Genomic DNA, 14,983 nt, shown 5'->3' on the forward strand with positions numbered 1-14,983 from the left:
CCCATGGCCAGCACTGCAATGCAGGCCTTCCTATCTCTCTAGGAATATCACTGTGGCCCTGACTTCAAATCTCATCAGATCTGGATTATCTGATCATATTACTCCGAGACTTGACAGCTTTTCATGGCTCCCTGTTACTTACAGGATAAAGTCCAAAGTCCTCAGCAAAGCCCTGAAGGCCTTTAATAATCTGGTGGTATCTTCTTTCCAGCCTCCTCACCTTCTTCTTGCCTCCCGCCCCATGCACCCTATTCCTTAAGCCAGGTAAAACTACTCACTCTATCCCATGCATGTGCTCCATGCTCTTTATACGCCTTACAATTCACATCCTGTTCTAGTAATATGTGGCAAATTCCTTCTCATCCATCAGGTCTTACCTTCAGTTCACTTCCTGTAAGAAGCCTCCTCCGACCTTCAAATGTCATGCACCCCTATCCCCTCTTATGCTCTAATATAACTCATGTCTACTCTATTTGCAGTACTTATTACATTGCACTGTCATTATTTGTCTATTTACCTCTTCTAGTAGTTTGTAAATATTTGCGGTGGGGGTGTTTTGTTTAGCTGTTATGCCCCCAATGCCTGGTGCTTAGCACATGAGTGGATCTATTGACAGAATGTGCCCTATATTTCTCACTAGATTTCAAGTGCTTTTATTTGCAGTGCCTGGCATACTTCTATTTCCTAAGTAGCTGTTCGATGATACTTTGTGCTTATTGAGCATTTACTTGTGCCATGCACAGTACTTAGTATTTAATATAGATTAACTCATTTTAAATTCATAATAATTGTGTGAGGTCAGTGTAATCATTAACCCATTTTACGTAAGAGATCTGAGGCACAGAAAGATTCACTGACAAGCTGTGTGACCTTGAGCAAGTAAATGGCAAAGCCACAATTCAGACAAAGTAGTCTGGTTCCAATGTCCGCACTCTGACGCTGTGCCATACTGCCTGTGTGTGAGTGTCTGTCAAGTGAAGGAATGAATAAATAGAATCCTTTCCAACCTCTACAGGAGCAAAAGGAGTTGTTAGCCAATTTAAGGAGGGAAGATAGAAAGTCCATTAGGAACTGGAATGCACTTAATTTCTCATGGGAATAATGTCAGATTTCACTGGGATTGGTTGAAATACTGTGAGAGCTTCAAGCGTATTACAGGCAGTATAAGCAATTGTGAGTTGGCCAGTCATGCTGGGAGGTGGCAGAGGCTGGTCTTGATCCTGGGACTGTGTGAAAAAAGGCCCTCCCATCAAACCATCACCCCACTGACCTGGGGCCTGGTTCTTAACCTCTCTAAGCCTCAGGTTTCTTATCTGTTAAATAGGGATGTAATTGTTAGAGATCTCTTAGGATTGTGAGGATTCAATGAGTTAATACTTGTAAAACACTTAAAACAAAGCAAGGCATGTAGTTAAGCGCTAAAAAAAAAAAAAGGAGGAAAAAGTTTTTTCTTGGGGAGGTTCACTAAAGCCAAATAATCATTTCAGTGGTTTATGAATAGCTGCTAACACCTTTCTAAATGAGTAGAAGAGGGAAGAGAAAGCATCCAAACTTAAGCCAATTCTACTTTTTATCAAGTTTGGGAATTAAATGTTAGGAAAGAGAAGGTCATTGTAAACATTTGCTAAAGGGAAATGTTGGGGACACAGCACAAATAAATAATCACCTTAGAGATTCTCCATAGCTCATTAAGAGGTGCCTGACCATATATTTATACTTACAGAATACCTCTCTTTTGAGGAATTTAAACAACTTTTAAAGTTAGATGGAACCTTTCTAGCTCAAGGGAATTCTGAATTCTGTTAATTTTAAGGGCTCTGTTTCCTCCATTCCCTCAATCTCCTTTTCCCCCCTTTCCCCTCTAGCTACAAAATTTCCCTCACAAACAGCTTTTTAAGATGCATTTCCACTAGTAAAATCCCCAAGTTCTTTTTTGTTTATTTTGAGAGGAAATGGTTAAGAATGAAAGTAAAAGAAAACAGAGAAATACTCAGTCCCCTTGGCTGCCTGCCAGGAAAAATGCCAAATGTCAGATGAGAGGCCTTGCTGAAAGCTACCCAGCCACAAGCACGAGGGATTGGCCTACCACAAGATAATCCTCGAGGGAAATTTATACCAACAGCCTAAAAATTGGATGGTTTTAGGAACTCCAACAAGGTCTCACAACCAGACTTGACAGTAAAATATTAGGGTCTTAAGCTCCCAAATCAGTTGCTAAAAAGAGCCTGAGATCTCAGGTCACACGAAAAGGATTCAAATATGTGAATGCTTTAATCTGTCTGGGAGGCCATATAACACAATGGTGAAACACAGGCCCTGGGGCTAGAGAGATCTCTGTTTGGATCCTGGGCCACTGTTTATCTCACGGATGATTTTGCACAAATTGCTTATTCTCACCAACCTACTATTTCTTCATCTATGATATCAGAAATAAAACAGTACTCATCTCAGAGGATTGAGTGAGAATTAAATCAAAAGCCCCTAACACATTTAAGTACCCTGCTCAGTAAATGTTAATTACCCACTACTACAAGTAGTAGTTGACAAAACGTCAGCCCTCAACATTGAAAGGTAGAAACCAGCAACTTCTTTTTTTTAATTAATTAATTAATTAATTAATTGTATTTATTTATTTTTGGCTGTGTTGGGTCTTCATTGCTGTGTGCGGGCTTTCTCTAGTTGCGGTGAGCGGGGGCTACTCTTCGTTGCAATGTGCGGGCTTCTCATTGTCGTGGCTTCTCTTGTTGCAGAGCATGGGCTCTAGGCGCGCAGGCTTAAGTAGTTGTGGCACGTGGGCTCAGTAGTTGTGGCTCACGGGCTCTAGAGCTCAGGCTCAGTAGTTGTGACCCATGGGCTTAGTTCCTCCGCGGCACGTAGGATCTTCCCGGGCCAGGGCTCGAACCTGTGTCCCTTGCATTGGCAGGCATATTCTTAACCACTGCGCCACCAGGGAAGCCCGAAACCAGCAACTTCTAATACAGAGGCTGCAGGACGATGCTACTCTTAGGGTGTTTTCATTATTTCTACACCAGTAAGTCACCCCAGAGGATCTAGGTAGGTCTAATAACTCAACCATGAGTTTGGCAAAGGGAACCTAAAAGATAATAACCTAAACCAAAGACAAGTGATATACTTATTAATAACAGTAACTATTTGTGCAGCTAATACATTATCCTACTTCATCATCACAATAGCCCCTAAGGGAATATCATTAGTCCTACTTTATAAATAAAGAAACTGAAGCTCTCAGTTTTCCCTACCTAATAGGTGGTGGAATTGGGATTTGTCCAAGGATTATCAAACACTACACCTTCTTTTCTTTCATCTCTACCATAAGACCTTTTAGTTGAAAGCTGCAAGATTTAGCAATGTAATCTAGAAAAGCTCGTTATTTTTACTCAACATGAACTGTGGCAAAACCTCAAAAAGTAGTTCCTCCTAGCAGCCCCTACCCCACCTCAAGATCAGAACCCCCCTTAGGCACACCTCTCATCCCCCAAGCACATACTTGGTTTGAAGAGATTTTGAGCAAGTCCCATTTTAATCATATTAGACAGATACCAAAAACCAGGGCGGATACCCCAAAGCTGTCTTGTCTAGCCACACTTGGTCATGAATGCCTGCCAACAAGGCAGAACGCATTCAGGGAAGCCTGAAAGAGGCAGAGCACTCAAGGCAAAGCAGTGGGGTGCCCCAAATAGCCCTGTGGCAGAGTGTATTTTCCAAAGATGAACAAAACAATGTTTCATGCCACGTGCTCTCCTGCCATGTGATCTTCCAACTCTCCATCAAGAGGTAGAGTCCAATGCACTTGCCCTTGAGTCTGGGCTGGTCTTCATGACTTGCTTGACCAACAGAGTGTGTTGCAAGTGATGTTCTGGTTTTTCCAAGGCTGAGTCACAAGAAGTATTTCAGCTTCTGCCTGGATCTATTGGACCCCTCACTCTTGAGATACTGTCTCTGATGAGAAATTCAGGCCATGCAGAGAAGTCATGTGTGGGGATTTCAGGTGACAGCTTCAGCGGAGCTCCCAGCCAACAGCCAGCGTCAGCTAGCAGCCTTGTGAGTGAGGCATCTGGGATATCCAGTCTAGTCAAGTCTTCAGATGACTGCAGCCTCAGCCAGAACCAGCTACATAATTTGTAAGGCCCAGTGCAAAATTAAAATTCTGGGCTCCCTGTTCAAAATGTATTTAGAGAATCAAGATGGCAACAACAGGACATTGAACCAAGCATGAGGCCCTTCTAAGAATGGGGTCCTGTGTGACTGCACAGGTCACAGCCATGAAACCCACCCTGGCGCTAGTAGACTCTGACTGCAACCAGTTGAGAGATCCTAAGTGAGAACTTCCCAGCTGAGCCCAGTCAACCCATGGAACAATGATAAATTGTTATTTCAATTCACTAAGTCTTGGGTTGGTTTGTTATGCAGCAATAGATCATGAGAACATTCCCACCAAAACAACTGCGGTTAGCCCTAACCAAAAAATGCTAAAGATAGCAAGTCTGTGAAAGGATCCTCTGCTGAAAAATCACACAGAAGGTTGATTTTATACAATAAAACACATAAATCCCAGATCCAGGAGTAAGGCTTCCCTGGGGTCAGAGAGATTTTTCTCCTTGGGGCAGACTCTGGGAGAAACAGGCAGGCAGTATAGCTGCCTCAGAAACAGCTGAAAGAATTTAATAGCATTACCATTAAAAATAAAAGTCAAAATATGAATAAAGTATACTCTGCAATTAGATTTATTGCAACAATGGAAAGAAGTTAAAAATGAGGGAGCCAAACCATTTTGGTTATCTCTCTAAGGTATCAGGGAGAATGAAAAAGGTTTGGGGGGGATGCATGAATAGTTTGATTTTCTGAAAAAGTTGACTTCTGCAAACTACAGCTTAGTTATTAATACTTCAGTGATCATCCTGGGCTAGATTCTGGAATAGCATGTTCAAGGAATAGTTTGTGAATTACTAAAAGAGGAAGAACTGATCACTAGGATCCCATACTGATTCATTAGGAATAAATCATGGTAGACACAGGGCTTTGTTTGGCACATAGCAGGTCATCAAAAAATACTTGGTGTATGAACTAATTTTATTTCTTTTTTTGATGGAGTTACCACACATTTCATAAAGAATTCAAGGCATTTAGCAAAGCATTTCATGAATCTCTTGAGGGAAAGAGAGAGAGATGTGGGCCACAGGATAGTGCAGTTAGGTGATTTGTAACTGATTAAACAATCGGCTACAAATGCTTTGTAAAAGACAAAAGGAGTAGACTACCTGGCCTATCTAGCATAGTGGAATAAAGCTTGGATTTTAATGTCATTGTTCTGCCATTTACTAGTTGTAAGATCCTGGGCAAGTTACATAATTCCTTTCGGCCTCAAGTCTCCTTGCCTTCAGAGCGGGAGTAACATCCCACATGGGATAGGCATGGAGTAGTTAAACAGAAAACCCCAGGTCACTTGGCCCCGGAGAACCAGAGTGGGTGGTTCCTCTGCCAGGGAGACAGTTACAGCGAGAGGCAGGAAACAACCCAGGAGGAAAAGGCTTTTGAGTAAGAGGAGAGTCTTCTGGGCAGCACTTGGCTCAGAAGGCAGTCTTCTTTTCTTTTTTTTATTTTTAAACTTTTCTTAATGGCTTTCTTTTTTTAAAAAATTTATTTATTTATTTAATTTATTTATTTGGCTGCGTTGGGTCTTCATTGCTGTGCGTGGGCTTTCTCTAGTTGTGGCGAGCAGGGGCTGCTCTTTGTAGTGGTGCGTGGGCTTCTCATTGCGGTGGCTTCTCTTGTTGCGGAGCACGGGCTCTAGGCACACAGGCTTCAGTAGTTGTGGCATGCGGGCTCAGTAGTTGGGGCTCGCGGGCTCTAGAGCACAGGCTCAGTAGTTGTGGCTCATGGGCTTAGTTTATCTGCGGCATGTGGGATCTTCCCGGACCAGGGCTCGAACCCGTGTCCCCTGCAATGGCAGGCGGATTCTTAACCATTGCGCCACCAGGGAAGCCTGACAGTCTTCTTTTCAACAGACTTTAGACACAGAGGTCCCTAACAGCCTGTCCTTCCACCACGGGTCTGAGAAGAGTCCCTGGCATTCCAAAGCCTTCAGAGGGATTTTTTTTTTTTTTTAAATACAGCAGGTTTTATTAGTTATCTATTTTATACATATTAGTGTGTATATGTCAATCCCAGTCTCCCAGTTCATCCCACCACCACCGCCCCCCCCGCCACTTTCCCCCCTTAGCGTCCATATGTTTGTGCTCTACATCTGTGTCTCTTTCTGCCCTACAAACCGGTTCATCTGTACCATTTCTCTAGGTTCCGCATATGTGTGTTAATATACAATATTTGTTTTTCTCTTTCTGACTTACTCTTCGGAGGGATTTTTGACTGGAGGGAGAGTCATGGCTCCTGATATGTGTGGTTCTCTTCTATTACTACTGTGTACAGAAACAAAATGTAAGAATAATATAAATTTAGCAATAGAAATACATAATGCAGGGAAACTCCATGCTTGAAAGACCCAACTTTGAGCAGCTTCAGAGACTGAGAGTTCTTTGCAGTTGGCTGGCAGATCAGCATTAAAATAGAAGAGCAAACAATCCAGGGACAGTCCAGGAGGCCTGACACAGGGCCTGGACTCACGTTCAGAGCCCTCCAGTGTAGACTTTTCATGTTATCTCCAAATAAGGTTATATGTTTGATTGTCCTGGAGGTATATTTACAGAATTGAAAGTGGGTCATGTTCATATGCAATTTTAAACTAGTGTTTCATTGCTGGACCATACCACCTGTAATGTGTAATATTTTTAATAAAATTAATAAACCTAATAAGACAATTCTGTAATTATTTTGTGCATAGCTTTTTATCATACATTAACAAAACTGTTACTAAAAACCACTTAATGTAGACATGACCACAATTTTTGTAACTCTCTTTTAGCATTTTTAAAAAACATACCAAGATTCTCAAAAACCACACATGACCTGGGCTTCTCTCAGCCTCTGAGAGAAGGTGGACGAAAGCCAGGTTCAGCATCATGACAGTAAAAGTAGATGATTCATGCCAGGACAGCATAGGTGCCACTCCCTGGCTGAATTTCTTCGGAATCAGAGATAAGACTTGGTGATGCTGGCCTGAGCTTTATGAGTTATCGTTTGTGTGTTTGGAGGCTCTTCCTCTGTAAACACTAGTTTTCACCCTTTAAAAGGGGGGAAGTGTTGTACTTAATGCAGGAAGCTATCTCAGAGATCATCATGTCCAACATCTAACCCCTTACATAAAAATGTTATGCAGCTATTAATACCTGGGTGAAGAAAGGGAGTCCTTAATTCCGTATCCAAAACCTTTGCCAGAGGTTTTCAGGATTCAGAATTTTTCAGATATAAGAAAGATAATATGTGCATATAAAATATATTATGTAACACTCTAGTGGGATATACAGCAGACCCGTAATTGTAATCAAACATTATTTCTGCACAAAAACTTATGAATATTCATACTAAGTGGGAAATAAAGACTATAAATAGCCGCATAACATATGAGCTTAGTTCAGGTTTTTGCCACTAAATGAATTCAGATCAGATTATGTCTTGCCAGGAATGAGTTACAAAACTAAACCAAACCAAACTAAACACCACCAACTTTCAGCTTTTAGAACTTCTCTAAAGATTTAAGTTATGCAGTTAACTCCAGTACCACTCCGAAGGTATGTCTTCATATTAAATGGAATTTATGTATATCTAAATCTGTTTCAGTAATACTTAAACTATAAATTGAGCATGTTAGAATATGCCTTGCCCTTTGCTTTTTCATCACTGATCATTTGTTTGTTTTTTCTTTTGTAAGTTCCCAAGGTAAAAGAAATCCTTCAGGTACGAAAAAAGAAAGGTAGCTAGTAATTGCATAACTAGTTTTCCATTTACAAGTATACCGTGCTATTTTTAAACACCAAAACACCAGGGTATTTGTTGGTATATTTTTTTTAAAACCTGAAATTGAATCATTTGTTTTGGGGGAATGTATCCAAAGAATTATACACTGCATTAAAATCCCAAGTCAAACAAAGGTACATGTATTCTGACAACACCACTCCTCTGCTTTAAAAACTCTTCCAAGCATTGTTAGCTTTGTCTTAAATTTCCACTTCCCAGGTTTCCAGAGAGGTTGGCAGCTTTTCTAATGTTTTCTAATGTTTATTAGTTTGTACTTCCCCCAGAACCTGTTTCTGTCAGAGGGAGTCCTTTCAGAATGTACGGTAGGGAGGGTGAGTGGTGTGTGGAGGGGGTTTACAGACAGTGTATAGGTGTGGTCCAGGGGATGGGAGGAGGGGATTAGGAGAGGAAACAGGAAGAAAGTAGAGAGGGGAGGAAAGTGTTAGGTCCAACTCTTGTCTTGTCCCTGGAGCCTAACCACCTTTTCTTCCTTGGGGCTACCTTTCCTCAGCACTCCTTCCTTCTGTCTTACAGAGTCAGATCCATTTTCTCACCTGACTCTACCATACTCCTAGGATAACTTATTTTAATTGGGATCTTCTTCCTTAGGCATAGGCATCCTCCCAGAAGAGAGTAAAGGCTCAAGGGTAGAGATGCCCAGTCCTAGACCCTGGTCTTTTCCACATGGAAGAATGTCTGAGGACCAAGTGTAGAGACAATGAGGGCATATCTTAGCCAAGTACGGAGATACCAATCTTGTCATTTTGCTCTGGTGTTGCAATCCCTGCAGTTTTGAGTACTCCTTATACTCAAGAACTGGCATTTGTCACCAATTTCCTAGGAGATCAAATGATATCTAGTAGAAAAATCCCAGTGGGTCTACTTCAGTCTTCGACTGTCCTCACTAATCCAAACAGATAAAAAGCATGCTTTGAAGGCAGGCTGAGACACCTTGAAGTATGTATTTAGCCTCTTTGAGTTTTCTCATCTATAAAATGTGGATTTAAAATACCCACTGCCTGTAAATCGGCGTGCAGTAGAGATAAAGAATGTAGTGTGTCTAGGGCAGTGGCAATGCACGTTAAATGTTTAAAATGTTTATTTCATTTTTTCTCCTTATAGGAACTTGTGGCCCCAGCACACTGATGGAGAAGTTATAGAAGGTAGACAAGAGAAAGGAGAAACATGGGGCCCCATATTTATAGGTCATCTTAGCTAGACCCAAAGAGAAAATTGACTGATATATCTTTTTTAGATATGAAAGGTGTTGGAAGGGGAGAAAAGGACAATTTACTAGAATCTAATTATTTTCCCCAGTTTATCTGTCACTTTAGACACATCCCTTGCCTTTATCTCATTTTTATTACCTTCATGACTCTTCTAACAGAAACATGCCACAGCAAAACAGCAATAAAGTATCATCTTTGTGATCTTCCTTGAAGGCAGTGGGGCATGAGGTCAATGGTTAGTGACCAGTCTAGAATCAGATAGACTTCTTTCCAGTACCAGCTCGGCCATTTATTTTGTGACTATGGACAAATCTCAAAGCCTCTGTTTCATCATCAGTAAAATGGTATAATCTTAACTCATAGGGTCACTAATTTGCTCATCAGTATTTTTTTGAACACCTACTTGCCAGGCACTGTATTAGATGTTGAGGATAGACAGTTAACAAAACAAAATCCCATCCTTATACACCTTGCATTCTAATGGGAGACAAGAATATACCAAGAAACTTAATTATGTCAGGTGGTGACTATGGAAAAAACAAAGCCAAGTAAAAGCACTGGGGGTGAGGGAGCAGGTTATTCTCATATAGGGTGGTCTGAAAAGACCCCATAAGTAGGTGCCCTTTGAGTAGAGACTAAAGAAAGTGAAAGAGTAAAGTGTATTCTAGGCTGTTGTAAGATTTAAATGAGATAATGCTGATAAAATCTTACCACAGTATCTGGAATACACTAGGTGCCATATCAATATTAGCTGTTTAGATTATTAAAGAAGGTATTGCATTACAGGAAAGATGAAAAGTTTTCTAGTTCCACGTAAGACACTCCTGAGGGACTCTTAACCATTGCAAAAGATGGGGTGATGGCTTTTGGGACTTTTTACACATACATTTTATTGCTAGCAATAAAATGCCAATTCTAAGAACAAAAGTACTTCTGTATTAGTGGGATGTTTTAAGCCAGCAAAAAAGAGTGTGGGGTAAGATATACTCCATAGAAAAGTGTTCAGATTCATATTCTCTGTAACAAATACTCCCTATTCTGCAGTTTGCATGTGTGCTAAACTATTCCCCATCATCAACAACAATAATGGCAATGATGACATTAATTATGCTGTTTATAGGTTTGTAAAAGCTTTTCTTTCAAAGACCTCAAGTGTTTTATGGACATGACCTAATTCACCCTTACAGCTTCCCCAAAGGAGGTCTAGTCCCACTTAATAGATGAGGAAACTGAGGTTTAAAGAAGCTAAGTAACTTCTTCAAGGTCAAACAATTACCTAGGCAACTCTGATCTGGATCCCAGACTTAATTTTCAGGTCAGGTCCCTTTTTGCCTGACTCTTTTTTTTTTAAATTAATTAATTAATTTATTTATTTATTCATTTTTGGCTGCGTTGGGTCTTCGTTGCTGTGTGCAGGCTTTCTCTAGTTGTGGCGAGCGGGGGCTACTGTTCGTTGCGGTGCGCGGGCTTCTCATTGTCGTGGCTTCTCTTGCTGCAGAGCACGGGCTCTAGGCACGCAGGCTTCAGTAGTTGTGGCACATGGGCTCAGTAGTTGTGGCTCGCGGGCTCTAGAGCTCAGGCTCAGTAGTTGTGGTGCACAGGCTTAGTTGCTCCATGGCATGTGGGATCTTCACTAAAGATCTAAAGCTTGTGTCTAAAGCTTGAACCTGTGTCCCCTGCATTGGCAGGCAGATTCTTAACCACTGCGCCACCAGGGAAGCCCTTGCCTGACTCTTTATCTCTCTGCATCTTGGAGATGACGAGGTGGGTGCAATGAAAGGAAGCCATGATGTCAGATGTCAAAGTGCCCCTCCCCTGCTCATCACATAGTCAGTGATCAGTAAATCTTGTTTTGTTTTGTTTTTTAAACCCTTTAAGAAGGGACTTCTTTATTCTTCCTCTTTCTTTTTCTTTCTTCCTTTCTTCCTTCCTTCCTTTCTCTCTCTCTCTCTCTCTCTTTTTCTTTCTTTTTTGGCTGTGTTGGGTCTTTGTTGCTGCACGTGGGCTTTAGTAGTTGCGGCGTGTGGACTCAATAGTTCTGGCTCGCGGGCTCTAGAGCACAGGCTCAGTAGTCGTGGTGCACAGGCTTAGTTGCTCCACAGCATGTGGGATCTTCCCAGACTAGGGCTTGAACCCGTGTCCCCTGCATTGGCAGGCAGATTCTCAACCACTGCACCATCAGGGAAGTCCCAAGAAGGGACTTCTTTAATGCTACCAAAATATTAAATATCTAGCACACTTCTCTGCTCTCTGATAACTACCTCATGCTTATATGTCAAGATGGTATCAACAAATAAAAACCTTGGTTGATGAGAGAGGCCTAGTTTGGAAATACCCATTTGCTTTTAAATACAGATATTTGGTTTCTCTCTGTGAAAGTCAACAGAAACATAGCAAGGAAATTCATTTTTGTCCCTCATCTCCTCTAGGCTAAGCCTTTTACATATGTCATGTGTTGTTTAATCCTCACTTTTCCAGGAAAAATGATTGACCACACTTTACAGATTATAAACAAGGTATCCAAAAAGTTAAGTAATTTATCTAATGTCACATAGCTTATAAATGGCAAAGATGGGATTCAACCCCACGTCTATCTGACATCCAAGTCTAGACATCTTCCATATGGCCAAACTGCAAATTTATGTTGCCTCACTCAAAGTACCTGCAGTCTGATGATCCAGTGTGAGTCATTTATGACCCATTTTTCCCTTTACATGAAATACTAGCAAAAAAATGAAATCGTCAGGTAAAATTTGAATAATGTAATTTTGCTGTTTTTAAACTTTCCTCTTAAAAGTTTATCAAGTTGGTATATGCAGCTAAAATTTGGAATTTTGAAAGCTCTATCTGGATTTTAAGTATCTATCCCTTTGCTTATAAACGTGGACAATTGGTAGCTTCCCAAACATTTCAGTGCACCTTTTTTTCCTGTGGTGGTGACAGCTGGATTTCACAGGCAGGCACCTCTGGAGACTTGAGGAAGTTCTGAAATCTGGATTTCAGTGACATCAAGACCTTCTCAGGTGCCTGAGGTGATGTCTTGTAGTTAAATGCTGCAGACTTTGGAAAAAATTTCACTCATAATTCAATCATTCTTATTATTCAAACTGGTAAAGTGATGTTACGAGTAGATAACTTATGTGTATATAATACCTAAGCAATCATCAAAAAAGCTATGCAAAGAAATATACTCCAAAACACTGCAGATAAATTGAAATGAAATTCTCAAAAATGTTCAGGTAATACACAGGAAGGCATAAAAAAGAAAACAGAGAAATGGAACAGAATAAATAGAAAATAAAAATAAAATGGCAAACTTAAGCCCTCACATATCAATAATTATATGTAAATGGCCTAAATACACCAATCAAATGACAGACTGGCAAAGTGAATTAAAAAATATGATCCAAATATGTTGTCTATGAGAAACTCACTTCAATTATAATGAAATAGGTAGGTTGAAAGGAAAAGATAGAAAACGATATGTCATGTAAACATTAATCAAAAGAAAGCATGATTGTCCATATTAATGTCAGAAAAAGTAAACTCCAATAAAAAGAAAATTACCAAAGACAGGCACAATAAAATAATGATAAAAGGGACACTATACCAGAAAGACATAGCAATCCTAAATATGTATGCCCCAAACAACCGAGCTACAAAATGTGTGAAGCAAAACCTATAAAATTGAAAGGAGAAATAGACAAATTCACAATTATAGTTAGAGACTTTAATATACTTCTCTCAACAATTGATAGTACACCTAGACAAAAAATTAGCAAGGACATAAGAGAACAACACCATCAACCAACAGGATCTAATCAACATTTATAGAATACTCTACCTCACAACAATAGAATACACATGCTGTTCAAGTGCCCATGGGTCATACACCAAGATAGACCATATCCTATGAGGTTTGCTATAAAACAAACCTCAACAAAATTTAGAAAATTGAAATCATACAGAGTGTTTTCTCTAACCACAATGAAATCAAATTAGAATAAAAGAAAGATTACCGAAAAATCTCCAAGCACTTATAAACAAAACAAATCCATTTAAACAATCCCTGGGTTAAAAAGGAAGTCTCAAGAGGAATAAAAAGTACATAGAAATAAATAAAAATACAACCTTTTTGTTGTGAGATGCAACTAAAGCAGTTCTTGGAGGTACTCTTTCCATCCTATGAATACCCCAGTACTTTGCATGTTCCTTTAGCAAAACACAAAACTTCCTGTTTTAAAACCATTCCTTCTATATCTTACTTGTTTGTTAGGTTGTGAATGGACAGTATCTTACTTATTTCTCTCTGCCCTCATCTGGCTTAGTGCTCAGTAAAAGTTGATTGAATAAATGAATGACTAGACAGAGCAAGGTACTTAGCTGAATGGAATTGCAGCCAAACCAATTTCTGTGTGGAATCAAAGTGTTTATGGTAATTCAGTGCAAGGTATGTGGGCCCTTACGCAGTGGGGCTGCTGCATAGACACGATTCGGAGCTGCTGCCTAGTTTGTCTCACAGGAGAGCCTCCTTGGATTTTAGCTGCCAAATGTGGCAAGTGCCTATGAACAATGAAAGTAGAGAAAATTCAACATACATAATTCCATATCTCTGCCCTCAGTAAAAATAGTTTCTTTAGTTAGTTAAATCAGATTCAACCTTCTCCTTATTCCCCTGCCTCAACTATAACTTTTCCTATCCCTTCCTCTATTCCCCTATGAATAGGTTCATGAAACCATAAAACCATAGAATTGAGAAGGACCATAAAGGTCATCTAGTACAGCTTCCCATTCAATAACTGAATACCCTATAGTCAGTAGAGGGGTGAGCTGCCAGTTTTTCTCACAATTGACTCAACTCAGAACTCTCTGGGAAGAGCATTAGTAAGAATCAAAATATAAGGCATAAGCTTCGTAACTGAGGAAATGACCTAAGAGAGAGTTTGTGAACCCTCCCCTTTCAAAACAAATGTTTCTACTAAACACATAAAAGCAGGCCTATTCTTGAAAGCTAGCTGGGGTCGTAAGTTGGAAACACGTTCCAAAAGGTGAATGTGCTAAAATCGCTCAATAGTCCTGGGCTTCCCTGGTGGTGCAGTGCTTGAGAATCTGCCTGCCAATGCAGGGGACAGGTTCGAGCCCTGGTCTGGGAAGATCCCACATGCCGCGGAGCAACTAGGCCCGTGAGGCACAATTACTGAGCCTGCGCGTCTGGAGCCTGTGCTCCGCAACAAGAGAGGCCGCGATAATGAGAGGCCCGCGCACCGCGATGAAGAATGGCCCCCACTTGCGCCAACTAGAGAAAGCCCTTGCACAGAAACGAAGACCCAACACAGCCATAAATAAATAAATAAATAAATAAATAAATAAATAAATAAATAAATAAACAAACAAACAAACCCAAAGTTTAAAAAAAAAAAAAAAAGGTGGTGTGTTAAGGTGCTCAGTTACGAATAATTATTTAAAAAAAAAAAGTCTTACATGTTATGAGGCTGGTTCTGTATTCCTAGAGAACCGAAGAGTGTGATAAAATCCCTAATTATCACAGTCTTGACAGTATATTTCCAGGATTCTGTAGATGTGTCTAAATGTGTGTTTTTACCCTTACAATTGATAATGCAGTCAATTGGTTGACATATCCAATACATTGTGTAGTTACATTTCTCATAGGGAATGAGTATATGGCACACTAATTTTTGTACATATGTCTCTCTTAGCTTTCGATCATATCTTGGTGTACTTGTAATTCAATTTATGAGCCTTTAAAGAGTATAATCCTTCCTGGAAATCTGGCGACTATCCCTAATTAATGCCGCCATCTG

The 14,983-nt window shown here is 40.2% G+C and overlaps 1 long non-coding RNA gene across 4 annotated transcripts in view; it reads left to right on the plus strand.

The window, feature by feature from the left end:
• Positions 1-14,983, plus strand: part of LOC132366760 (uncharacterized) — a 182,657-nt gene that overhangs the window by 7,678 nt on the left and 159,996 nt on the right. The gene's annotated exons all lie outside the window — the stretch shown is intronic.

This window comes from Balaenoptera ricei, chromosome 1, assembly GCF_028023285.1.
Source record: "Balaenoptera ricei isolate mBalRic1 chromosome 1, mBalRic1.hap2, whole genome shotgun sequence".
NCBI classification, from domain to species: domain Eukaryota; kingdom Metazoa; phylum Chordata; class Mammalia; order Artiodactyla; family Balaenopteridae; genus Balaenoptera; species Balaenoptera ricei.